At 43.4% G+C, this 12,728-nt stretch overlaps 1 protein-coding gene across 1 annotated transcript in view; it reads right to left on the reverse strand.

Annotated features, from left to right (window-relative positions):
- The window catches only part of dati (zinc finger protein datilografo), a 1,103,308-nt gene that overhangs the window by 703,314 nt on the left and 387,266 nt on the right, over nt 1-12,728 (reverse strand). The window lies entirely within an intron of this gene.

Below are 12,728 nucleotides of genomic sequence, written 5' to 3' on the forward strand. Positions count from 1 at the left end.
AGTAAGTGTGTGAGTGAGTGAGTGAGTGAGTGAGTGAGTAAATGAGTGGTGAAATATGCACGAGAGAGAGAGAGAGAGAGAGAGAGAGAGAGAGAGAGAGAGAGAGAGAGAGAGAGAGAGAGAGAGAGAGAGAGAGAGAGAGGAGTGGCTAGGGAGAACAAAGTGAGGGAGGGAGGAAGAGGGTGGCAGAGGAAGAGAGGGAGGTAGGATGTGAGAGAGAAGGGGGAATACATGAAAGATGGAGGGAGTGAGTGAAAGGGAGACAGTGAGTGTGTGAGGGACGGATGAAGAGAGAGAGAGAGAGAGAGAGAGAGAGAGAGAGAGAGAGAGAGAGAGAGAGAGAGAGAGAGAGAGAGAGAGAGAGAGAGAGAGAGAGAGAGAGAGAGAGAGAGAGAGAGAGAGAGAGAGAGAGAGAGAGAGAGAGAGAGAGTCTGGCTGGGGAGGGAGGGTGGGAGGATAGCAAGGTAGGGAAGGAGCCAGGAGCGAATATGGAGGGAAGCAGGAAGGAGGAAGGGATGAAGCAGGATGGAAGGAAAAGATGTAGTATGGAGGAACAAAAGAAAGGAAGAAAGTACAGAGGTAGGTAGGTAGGTAGGTAGGTAGGTAGGTAGGTAGGTAGGCAGGAAGGCAGGCAAGTGGGGAAGACTGCAGGGAGAGTATGATGGAGGCTGGAAGGGTGGCAAGCAGGGAGATAGGCAGAGTAGCTGGAAGAGAGGCAGGCAGGTAGGTCGGCAGGGAGGCATGGAGGGAGGCGGCTAGGCAGGGAGAGAGGGGGGAGGGAGATGGAGGGGAACAAAGAGAAAGGATATGGCCTTTCAGATATTTTTTCTTCTTTCCCTCTACTCTGATTTTTGACTGTGAGGGGGACAAAATCTGGAGAGGGGGAGTTAAGCCCCGTGTTCCCAGGCCATTTTTGACCAGGCATCCGCACTAAGAAATATTGTATAGATGGGCACGGGGCCACTCGGGGGGAGGAATACAAGGGAGTACAAATGAATACAGAAGAGGGACACAGGAGAATATACTGGTGCTGCGTGGGGAGGTTATACACGAGGAATAAGAGAGAATACAAAGGAAAATTACTGATGAGGTATAGAGGGAGGTACTGTAGATTAGGAAAAAGAGGGAGGAATACAAGACGGGTAATACAAAGAAATACAAAACGACTAAAGACGTGATATTGTAGGATAAATTAGAGAAGAAATGTATACTGTATAAATGGGTATGTGATGAGAAGGCACAGAGAGGAAAAGACAGCAATTGTGTGAGTGGTTATACGGAAGAAATACAAAGAAATACAGAGAATGGCGGAAGAATAAAGGGGAATACAATGGAATAGAATGGGAGGAATACAGAAATGACATACAGTACAAAGGAATACTGAGATGGGAGCAATACAGAAGAGAAATACAGACGAATTCAAAGCAATAATGTGGAAGACAAAGACAAAATACAGAGGAATACAAAGCAGTAGGATGGGAAGGAGAGAGAGATATAGAATGTGAGGAATGCAAATGCATATGGTGACAAGAGTATTTAGAGGCATACAAACAGGTTGAAAGATACACAAACATATTGCCATCATCATCATCATCATCATCATCATCATCATCATCATCATCATCCTGTTCGACACATCTTTATAATCGTCATCAATATAATTATTATCCTGCTCGACATATCATCATCATCATCATCATCATCATCATCATCATCATCATCAACCTGCTCAATGAAGGCCTCTCTTATCTTTCTCCACTCTGACCTATTGACTGTTAGCCCGTTCCATCCAATCCCAGCCAATCTCCGACCATCATCTCTCCGTCCTGCTCTCTGTCTGATTCATCCTCTCACTCCACCTCTTATCTGCTCTACGAAGGATGTAACTGAGCAAGTCCTTCCCACTATAAGGGAGGCTTCGTTGTGGATGTTCCTGAGCAATTTATCCTGCACATTACCCCATAACATTGTCGTGAAAGCTATACATATCTTTTTTAATATCGATATAATATGCATCATGAATTAGGACTCTGAGATAAAGACCGCAGAATAAATCGCCAGGGAAGAGGTGTAACGCAACGACCTTTAAGACGACCTCAGGCTGAAGTGGCTAACCCATTCAGTTCCAGGGCGTATTTTTTTTTTTTTTGGGGGGGGGGGTTGTTCTGACTCTTGATTGGTATTTATTATTCTGCTTAAGAAAATGAACTGCTCGACCTATTAAAAAAAAATCGATTACCTATTTTTCGTTAACATAAAATCGTCCTGTGCTAAGGAGAGAGAGAGAGAGAGAGAAACGCCCTGTGTTATGGGAAGCAAAAAATCCCTTGTCACGGTCATCACTTCTACTTTATGCTATGGCCATTCCCCATCAACAACCCTGCTCACCACAGCCTCATCACAACTACAACTTAGCTCACCACAACTTCACCACAACTACAACCCAGCTCACCACAACCTCACCACGTCTATATCCCAGCTCACCACAACCTCACCACGTCTATATCCCAGCTCACCACACTCTCACTACACCTTAACCACCTCAACAAACTCTACAACCTTCTCTTTCAATCTTGTGACTTTCTTTCTTTAGTTTATTCTTGCTTTACTCAGACGATTTACTTCAGTTTATGGAAAGACATCAGGCTGTCAGGGGGCTAAATGGAGTCTGTTCTAAACCCATCACTAAAAATCGTCTCCAAAATTAGCAAGAAATCGTCCTGAAAAAGCAAAAATAAAATGAAAAATGGGTAACAGGATTGAAGGGGTTGGTCTGGTATGAAAGGTAAGAGGACAATTTATTTCATCCCAGGAAAATGGCTCTTTCCTGTGACTACCTCTGTCCCCCCTACTCTTCATTTTCCTCGTTCATTAAAACCAGATTTAGCCATTTACATTTCAGGGCAACTGTTTCTCCTCGAATAATATAGCCCTCAGCGTCCTCTCTCGCCTAACTCACTCCATACTTGCTCTTTCAATATTCCTCTCTCTACTCACTCCACTCTTGCTCTTTCCATATTCCTCTCTCTCTCTCTCTCTCTCTCTCTCTCTCTCTCTCTCTCAGTTTGTACTCGTCTTTCTGTACTCCCACTTCTTCCATACTTTCACCTTTTTCTCTCTTACATTCTCTCTCTTCTCACTCTCTTAGCTTTTTAATTCCTCTTTCACCTCTCATTCTCTTCTTCCCATTTCCACTTTCATCTCATTCTCTTCTCCCTATTTCCTCTTTCATCTCTCATTCTCTACTTCCCATTTCCTCTTTCATCTCTCATTCTCTTCTCCCTATTTCCTCTTTCATCCCATTCTCTTCTCCCTATTTCCTCTTTCATCTCTCATTCTCTTCTCCCTATTTCCTCTTTCATCCCATTCTCTTCTCCCTATTTCCTCTTTCATCTCATTCTCTTCTCCCTATTTCCTCTTTCATCTCATTCTCTTCTCCCTATTTCCTCTTTCATCCCATTCTCTTCTCCCTATTTCCTCTTTCATCCCATTCTCTTCTCCCTAGTTCCTCCCGCCTCTCATTACCTTGTTACACCTCAGCACACTCTTCCTACCTCGTTTAACCCTTTCGTTACCAAAGACCTATAAGTCAGTGTTTTCATCCGACGGAACAGGACCACACCTTGAATCGTGGTTGAGTGAAAGTCCATGAGGTAGAAATGAGTCTCCCTGGTTACTAGTCAAATCAACCCTCCAATCTGACTATACCTGGCCATCAACTGAGCCGATAGGGGTTAGGGAGCTTTACCAGGTTGATGTAAACGCACTATAGAGTATTTTATTCAGACTCCTTCCGGACGATTTTATTTAGGTGATGGAAAAATCTAGTGGTCCTGGAGTTGATTTTAGAGTCTTCAGTTCTTCGACCAACTTCCCTCAGCTGAATAAAATCGTCTTGTGGCCGTATTCTGGGTGGCATGGGAGGCCCCGTAACACTTCTTTCTAGGCGATTTATTTTTGCATCTACACCTTAAATTTTTTCTGTACTTACACTGCTTTACTATCGACGCAGTGAGCATCGGTAACACGTCAGAGGGTTGTTATTAAAGTGAGACGTGCAAAGTAAATCGCTAAGGAAGTGGTGTGACGGAATATCCAATGCCATTTAGAATACAAATCTATTTCTCTTTCTACTCTGATTTTGATTATATTTCCTTCATTCTTTCACAGTTACTCTTCTAGACATTATTTCAAGTTCTCACAAATCTTGCTTATCCTCTCTCTCTCTCTCTCTCTCTCTCTCTCTCTCTCTCTCTCTCTCTCGCTCCATTTTTCCAATTTACTTCTCTCTTTTCCTCTCTCTTCCTTTTCCCTTCCTCTCATTCCTCCGACAACCATCTTTTTCGGCCCTCTCCCTGTTTGCTTTTCTTTCTCCCTTTTCTCCCCTCTCTCCACCCTTCTCCCCTCCTCTTCATTTCCTCCCCTCTCCCCTCCCACTTGCCCTACTGCAACCTCTTCCTCTGGACTCTCTCTCCCTTACTTCCTCTCCTCTCCTTTCTTTCTTTTTCTTCAATACTGTATTTCTCTTAACACACAATAATACTCGACTTTATAATTCTATCTTTCTTTGTCTCCTCTCTTTCTATAAATTCTTTGATTATGTGTCTCTACAATATTCATTTTCTACAACTGTTCCTTTTTTTTTTTTTCATTTCTATCAACATTTCTCCTTTCTCCTACTTTTAGCACGATTATTCTCTTCCTTTTACTAATTTTTACGTCTAGGAAGCATAATTCTGATTTCTTGATTTCTTTCCTATCCCCAATTCATCATCTATCTCTCTTCTTTTTCTGTCTCTCATTCTTCCTCTGTCTATCTTTCTCTCTTCCTAGCATCATCATCATCATCATCATCACCATCATCATTCTAACCATCCTTTGCTCTGTCTTCCGTCCAAACACTTTTCGATTGCTTAGGCTTTTCTTCCCCTTACCCTTCCTTATCATTCATACACACACACACACACACACACACACACACACACACACACACACACACACACACACACACACACACACACACACACACACACACACACACACACACACACACACACACACACACACACACACACACATACACACACACACACACACACACACACACACACACACACACACACACACACACACCAAAACCTTTCCTAAACACACACAAACGTATACACTTCCTTCCCCCATACCATCCCACCTCTGTCCTCTCCCTTCCCCCCCGCACACACACCCTTTCCTCTCCCATCCCATCCCATCTCATCATCCTTGTCCTCCCTCCAAACACACCCACACACCCACACACACACACACCCACACACACACGTCCCCTCCCACACACACACACACACAAACACGTCCCCCCACACACACAACTCTCCCCACACATAAGTCTCCCCCATACGCACTAACAACTTCCCCACTTCCCCCCCCACACACACCCACCCAACGAGCTCAAAAACGAAGGAAAAAAACGAGCAGAGAGGCAACAAAAGGGTGAGGAAAATTAGCCGTGCAGGAGGGTCATTTTGCCATCACTCAGCGCCTCACACCGGACGACGAGACTCCACTCTTATTTTTCCATTTCCGAAGCCTCATTTTTCGCGAACCCGGGTCTCTATTGGCGATGGATGGGCACTTTTGCGAGATGGGGTATGCGAGTGTGAGTCTGTGTATGTGTGGATGGGGGGAGAGGGGAAGGGGAGAGGGGATAGGGGAGGGGGAAGCAAAAGGGTGGGGGAAAGTGTGTGTGGGTTGGATGAGTTGTGTGTGTGTGTGTGTGTGTGTGTGTGTGTGTGTGTGTGTGTGTGTGTAATTCGCCGGTTCGGTCAGGATCACTTGATGGTCGTGATCGTCAGCTTTTACCCTCCCGGAAGGGAGCTGAGAGCTCATATAGTCCGATCTAAGGGCAAGGCTGTGACCTTCACACACGCACACACCCGTCCCCTTGCTCAAGGGGGACAGTAACCACCCACTTCGTCAGTGAAACTTTTCGCAACCTGAGCGAGGCGCGAACTCCCGTCCACCAGTTGGCAAGCGAGAACGTTACCACTGCACCAGCGAGCGGTGTGTGTGTGTGTGTGTGTGTGTGTGTGTGTGTGTGTGTGTGTGTGTGTGTGTGTGTGTGTGTGTGTGTGTGTGTTTACTATCACCAAATTTAAGCCTCCATCTGTCTCACATAGTCTTTAGCCTCACGCATCACCCAGAAAGGTGGTCCTGACAAAAGGATCCCCAAGCAGCTTTGTCCCTACTCAGCAACGACCCCTCCTCCCACAACACACCAACTTCCTTAACAATCTGGAATAAGAACAAAATTAATAAAAACACTTATCTCTGGACCAAAAAAAAAAAAAAATAGTCTGTACATATTTATCTCTCCATATATTTTCCATCTATATCTATCTATTTTCTATCTATTTCTCTATCTATTTGTCCTCCCCAGCCCTCTTCCCTGCTTCCATCTAACCACCCCTTGTCTAAAATCAAGATAGGACTGACAGCCAATCTAAAACTCTTGCTCTATGGGGTAATGCCAGCTATCTCCATATTTCTTTCTTTACCTCTTTCATCAGTTTATCATGATACCTGAATCCGTGTAGTAAATCCTTTACCCTCTATATATCCATCTATCTATCTATTTACATCTCGCAGCCAGTATGTCTACTACTAAACTCTGTCTGGCTCTCTGTCTATAGCCATCTTTATAGACAGGCAGACAGAAAGAAGTCAAAACACTGCAAGATCCGACAGACAGCAGAAGAGTTGGACAGAACCTTGGTATAAATACAGACAGACGAAGAACCAAGTCTCCTGATAGAGATGAATTATACAGACGCTGAACCAGGGATAGAGTTCCACAGCCGCTGATAGACAGACACGCAAACAGACAGACAGACAGATAGACATGAGCCCGATCGCTGACAGATACACATTGTTAAATATTAGTCAAGTTTTATCTGTGATCTCCGTGGGCAATTATAAACTTGGGGGGAAGGGGTCAACTTTATCCAATCTTATATTTTATCAACTTGTCTAAGGCATTTCAGAGCGAAGGCAGGATGGAGGTAAGGAAGGATGGAGGAGTGGGTGGATGGAAGGAAGGATGGATGGATACAGGGAAGATATGAGAAACAGAGAAATGAAAGAAGAAAGAAATGCAACGTGAAAATGAAACGCGAATACTATGCTTGGTGGAGAAAGGTAGGAATAGAGGAATAGGAAGAGGGAAGATGCGAATGATGAGAAAGAGAAGCAGAGATTGAAGAAAAAATTACGGGTGCGGAAAAAGGCAGGAAAGACGAAAGAGATGGAGAGAATTATGTACAAAACCGATGGAGTAAGGAGGGAAGGAGGGAAGGAAGAGAGGAAGGAAAGAGAGATGAAGGAAACGGAGAAACGAAGATAAATATACAAGGAAAGAAAAGTAATGTGTTTACGTGTTTAGTGAGGGAAGGAGGAGAGAGAGATGGAGGGAGGGAAGGAGGGAAAGTGGGGTGAAAGGAAGGAAGGAGAAAGAAAGTGAAATGGAAGGAAGGAGGGAGAAAGTGGGATGGAGGGAAGGAGGGAGAAAGTGAGATGGAGGGAAGGATGGAGAAAGTGTAGAGATAAGTGACAGAGAGGATGACGGGAATAAAGTTAAATAGAGAGAAAGAAGGCTAAGAAATAGCCTTGGAAGAAAAGAAGAAAGAAATTGAAGGAAGGAAAGAAGGTGGGAAAGAAGGAGATAGGTAAATGGAGAGGGAAGGATGGAAAAAGAGAGGAGGAAATGAAGGAAAAGGCGAAATATAAAAAAATAAAGTGGGTTTAAGAAACTCTCTCTCTCTCTCTCTCCATTAGTTCAGCATTTATCAATATTTTTACTGCCTGTGCTTCCTCCCTGCGCTCCTTCTCTCTCTATCTACCTCTGGTATCTATATAAATGTTCATCTATCAGTCTATCTGTCTACAATCTTGTATTTAGCTATCTATGTGATTATCTATCCCCATCTATCAACACATTTACCTTTGATTCATTTCTCCCGTGTTTATCAATATTTTCACAATCTCCACGTTCTCTCTCTCTCTCTCTCTCTCTCTCTCTCTCTCTCTCTCTCCTTTCTCCCCTTTCTTCAACAAAAGGCTTTCCCCTCGTTTCATTTTCCCACGATATTTTCATGTTGCATATTTTCTTATTTATTTTTTCCTTCCTCCTCCTCTCCCCTCACCTCACCTCTCCTTTCCTCTCCTCCTCTTCCTCTCTTCTTTTCACCTCTTCCCCTGTTCGCTACTGGGCTGGCTTGGTGGTGATGTAGAGGGGGAAATTTTAGTGGAAAGTTGAGAAAATGGCAAAAATATTTACTGAGGAAGGGGCGAAAAGAGTTACTCAGTGATGATGAAATAATATTATGTTGGAATACAGCTGTTGTTGCAGTTGTTGTTGTTGTTGTTATTATTATTGTTATTATTATTATTATTATTATTATTATTATTATTATTATTATTGAGTGAATGGAAGCATGGCCCATTGGATTGGGCAAATCTGGGCTGTCTGGACGTTGCTACTCTTCACCCTGCCCTAGGGTAGGAAAGGAGGTCCGGATGATGATGACGATGATGATGATGATTATTATTATTATTATTTTTACAATCGTTTTTGTTATTATTGTTGTTAATGCTGTTGGTGTTAAAACTGTCATTATCAATATTATCAATATTTTCTTTATGTCTATCTCCATTACCTAATTTCTCATTCGATAATCATCATCATCATCATCATCATCATCATCATCATCATCATATCAATAACATTTTCTATATTTTTCTGGCCACAGTATACAATCCCACATTTCATCACGGTTTATTATTGTTACTCTTATTATTATTGTTATTATAATTATCATTCTCGTTACAATTATATCCGCGTATTGTTGTTTTGACCATATTTGATATTTTGAATTACAGATCGGTTTTGTACTTCTTTCTGAGAGAGAGAGAGAGAGAGAGAGAGAGAGAGAGAGAGAGAGAGAGAGAGAGAGAGAGAGAGAGAGAGAGAGAGAGAGAGAGAGAGAGCGAGAGAGAGAGAGAGAGAGAGAGAATATGGAAGTGGATATTCTCGATTAAAGCACAGAAGTGAGAGAGAAAGAGAGAGAGGGAGAGAGAGAGGGAAAAAGAGGGGCTCTGTAAGTGGGGGAATTAATGGAAAAAGGGAGAGAGAGAGAGAGAGTGGGAGCAAGGAAGGAAGGTGACAGGGAGAGGGAGGAAAGAGGGAAGGAGAGAGAGAAGGAGGAAGGGAACCTAACAAGGAGGGAAAGAAAAAAAGAAGAGGGAACGCAGAGAAGTTGGGAGGGAAAAACGGTGGAAGGGAGGGAAGATGGTAGGGAAGGAGAGGAAATGAATGTGGAAAGGAAGGAAGAAGAGAGGGAGAGAACATAGCTGGGAAGAAGGTAGGTAAGACAGGAGGGAGGGAGGGAGGAAAGGAGGAAGGTAGGTAAGACATGACGGAGGGAGGGAGGAAAGAGGAAGGTAAGTTGTGAAGGAGCGAAGCTTTCAAAGATGGAGTGAGAAAATGTAGATAGGCAGGCAGGCAGGTAGGCAAACAGGCAGGTAGGTAGCAGGCAGGCAGGCAGGCAGGGAGGCAGGTAGGCGGGTAGGTAGCAGGCAGGCAGGCAGGTATATGGGTAGGTAGGCAGGCAAGTAGGTAGGTAGGAAGGTACGTACGTAGGCAGGGAGGCAGGTTGGTTGGCAGGTAGATGTTACAAATGTATGTAATTTATATAAGTATGTTTGCATGTGTGTGTACATTCTAACAGTATGTTTACCCAAACCAGGATTCATTTCAGCCAATTTTTCAAGAAAATAGACCAGAAGTTTAATGTTTGTATGTATATATGTATGTATGTAATGTATGTACGTAGGTAAGTCTGTATGTACGTATGTATGTATGTAGGTAGGTAGGTAGGTAGGTAGGTAGGTAGGTAGGTAGGTAGGTAGGTAGGTAGGCAGGTAGGCAGGCAGGCAGAGAGAGGGAGAAAGAGCTAGGGAGGGAGGAAGAGAAAGGGAATGGCCTGAAAAAAGGAAGGAAGGGAGAAGTCATGGAAAGAATAACAATAAAGAAGAACACAATAGATGGCGAATGAAACAGAAGGAAGGGGACTGGGCTCCGAGCAGGCGAGGAGGAGGAGGAGGAGCAGGAGGAGGAGGAGGACGAGGAGGACGAGGAGGAAGCTCGAACAAGGTCAAAGCGTAACTGAGATAACGACGATGTTATATACAAAGAAAAAAATAGTCAAGCAAGCAAAAACATACCAAGCACAAACCAAACATGCGGTAGAAAAACACTAAGAATAAAGACAAAAAAAAAAACTTAAACCAACAAACATAAGGGCGATGCAAACCAGAAGATATTAGTTACCTCTCTCTCTCTCTCTCTCTCTCTCTTTCTCTCTCTCACAGACTAAAAATCGTCTGATGCAGTTAACTACCAAGCCCTTAGCTAACCCCTCCCCCAACCCCCTCTCTGTGGACATATGAGCCCCCCTCCAAAAAAAAAAAAAATAAATAAAAGAGTATGGTCCAAACGAAAAATTTACAACGAAAACCTCAATAACAAGAAAAAAGACGATTAAATCCCATCAAAACATCCCCCCTGCTCTTGGGGGGTTGAACGGGGACAACACCTTTTTTCCCTAATCCAGAAAGTCTCTCTAATGCTGAATAAAATCGTCTGGAGATGGGAAAAATTAAATGAGATACTGAGTCCTCTGAATGGGAGGTTAAAATTACAACAGTCCTTAGCCAACCCCCATCCCCTTCCTCGAGAAATCCATGAAATCTTTCGAGACAAACAAGCTTCCCAAAACAAACAGGTGGGAGACAGCAAGGAGGACGGGTAACAAGACAATAAACACTACAAGAAACAAAGCAATTGGAAACAAGAACACACTACCTTAACCCCCCGGCGGACCTTTACTTGAAACCTACACTGACAGAGAGCAGAGGGGGCCAGGCAAAAGACGATTTACCATGAAAACGTCAATTACAAGAAAGATTTTCAACAAGTACACCTTTGCTTCATCACTCCACATATCCCGGACGAATAAGACACGAAACTTAAAGGAATTCTAAGACAGCAGAAAGGAACATAAAAGCATTACAAGAACCCTACAGACCAAAATAAATATATAAATAATAAATAGCACCCTCACTGCCCCCCCTTTCGGCTGACGAATACACGAATCATTTAACTAGACAACGAAAACGGTGAATGAAGTAGATGATTTAACGCGAAAACAGAGAACCAAGCAGACGATTTAACACAAGCAGAGAACCAAGCAGACCATTTAACACAAGTAAAGAACCAAGCAGACGATTTAACACAAACAGAGAACCAAGAGGACAATTTAACACAAGCAGAGAACCAAGCAGACGGTTTAACACAAGCAGAGAACCAAGCAGACGATTTAACACAAACAGAGAACCAAGCAGACGATTTAACACAAGCAGAGAACCAAGCAGACGATTTAACATACGCAGAGAATCAAGCAGACAATTCAACACAAGCAGAGAACCAAGCAGACAAATTAACACTAGCAGAGAACCAAGCAGACGATTTTACGCGAGAACAAGGAAACCAGAAAGATAACTTAACCATTTAACATGAAAAATGAAGACCAAACAATAGCTTAAACATGAAAACAAAGTCACACGGACGATTTAGCACGGAAAAAACACGATTTAACAAGCAAACAGAAACAAACAGACGATTTAACACGAAAGCACGAGAACCACAAACGATACAGCAAGAAAACCAGAGAACCAAACCAAACACCAAAAAACACCAACCTTCAGACGTTTAAACCCAGACGATTTCACTCAAACCCCCACGAACAAACACATATACACGATGCATATATACACACGAAACCATCTCACACATAGACAGAGGAGTGAGAGAGAAAGAGAGAAAGTCGACATAGGAAAGAGTGAGGGAGAGAGAAAGTCGCGAGAGAGGGAGAGAGAGAGAGTGCGAGAGGGAGAAAAATAAAAATTAAGAGCTAAGTGGAACAAGAGGAAAGGCAAAAGGAAGAGGAGAAAAAGGCAGCTAAAGGCCGAGGGCGATAGGAAGCTAACATATACAAAAGGAGAACTAGGGAAAAAAATGGGGGGGAAGAGAGGGGGAAAAGGGAATTGGAGGATAGAGCTTGATAACGGAAATCTGGTACGGGGAAAATTGAATGAGCGAAGTTGGGAGAGGAGGGGAAGGGAGAGGAGGAGGAGGAGGAGGAGGAGGAGGAGGAGGAGGAGGAGGAGGAGGAGGAGGAGGAGGAAGAGGAGGAGGAGGAGGAATATTTCAGGAAGAGAATGGGGAAGGATGCTAGGATGAGATGGTGTGAGGGAAACAGGAGGAGGAAGAAAGGAGGAGGAAGAATGTGGTGATGATGATGATGATAATAAGGAGGAAAAGGAAGAGGAGAAATATACTGAGAAATATACAGACAGATAGACAAAGCGATAGACAGACAGTCAAATTTCTAAACAGACAAACCTACTAATTAAAATCTGAATACTGCTCTTGAATGAACACTGGGATTAGGTGTCTGGCGAGGGAGATATACTGGTGAGAGAAAGACAGGTAAAAAGACAGACACATACAGATCGACAGACAGGTAGACAGACAGAGACGTACAGAGTGACAGAGATTGATACAGAAAGACAAAAAATAAAAATAAGCAGAGAGATTGATGGAGATACAGAGACAC

This window comes from Coenobita brevimanus, chromosome 101 (assembly GCF_032717465.1).
Source record: "Coenobita brevimanus isolate Jiangsu-jjx chromosome 101, ASM3271746v2, whole genome shotgun sequence".
NCBI lineage: Eukaryota > Metazoa > Arthropoda > Malacostraca > Decapoda > Coenobitidae > Coenobita > Coenobita brevimanus.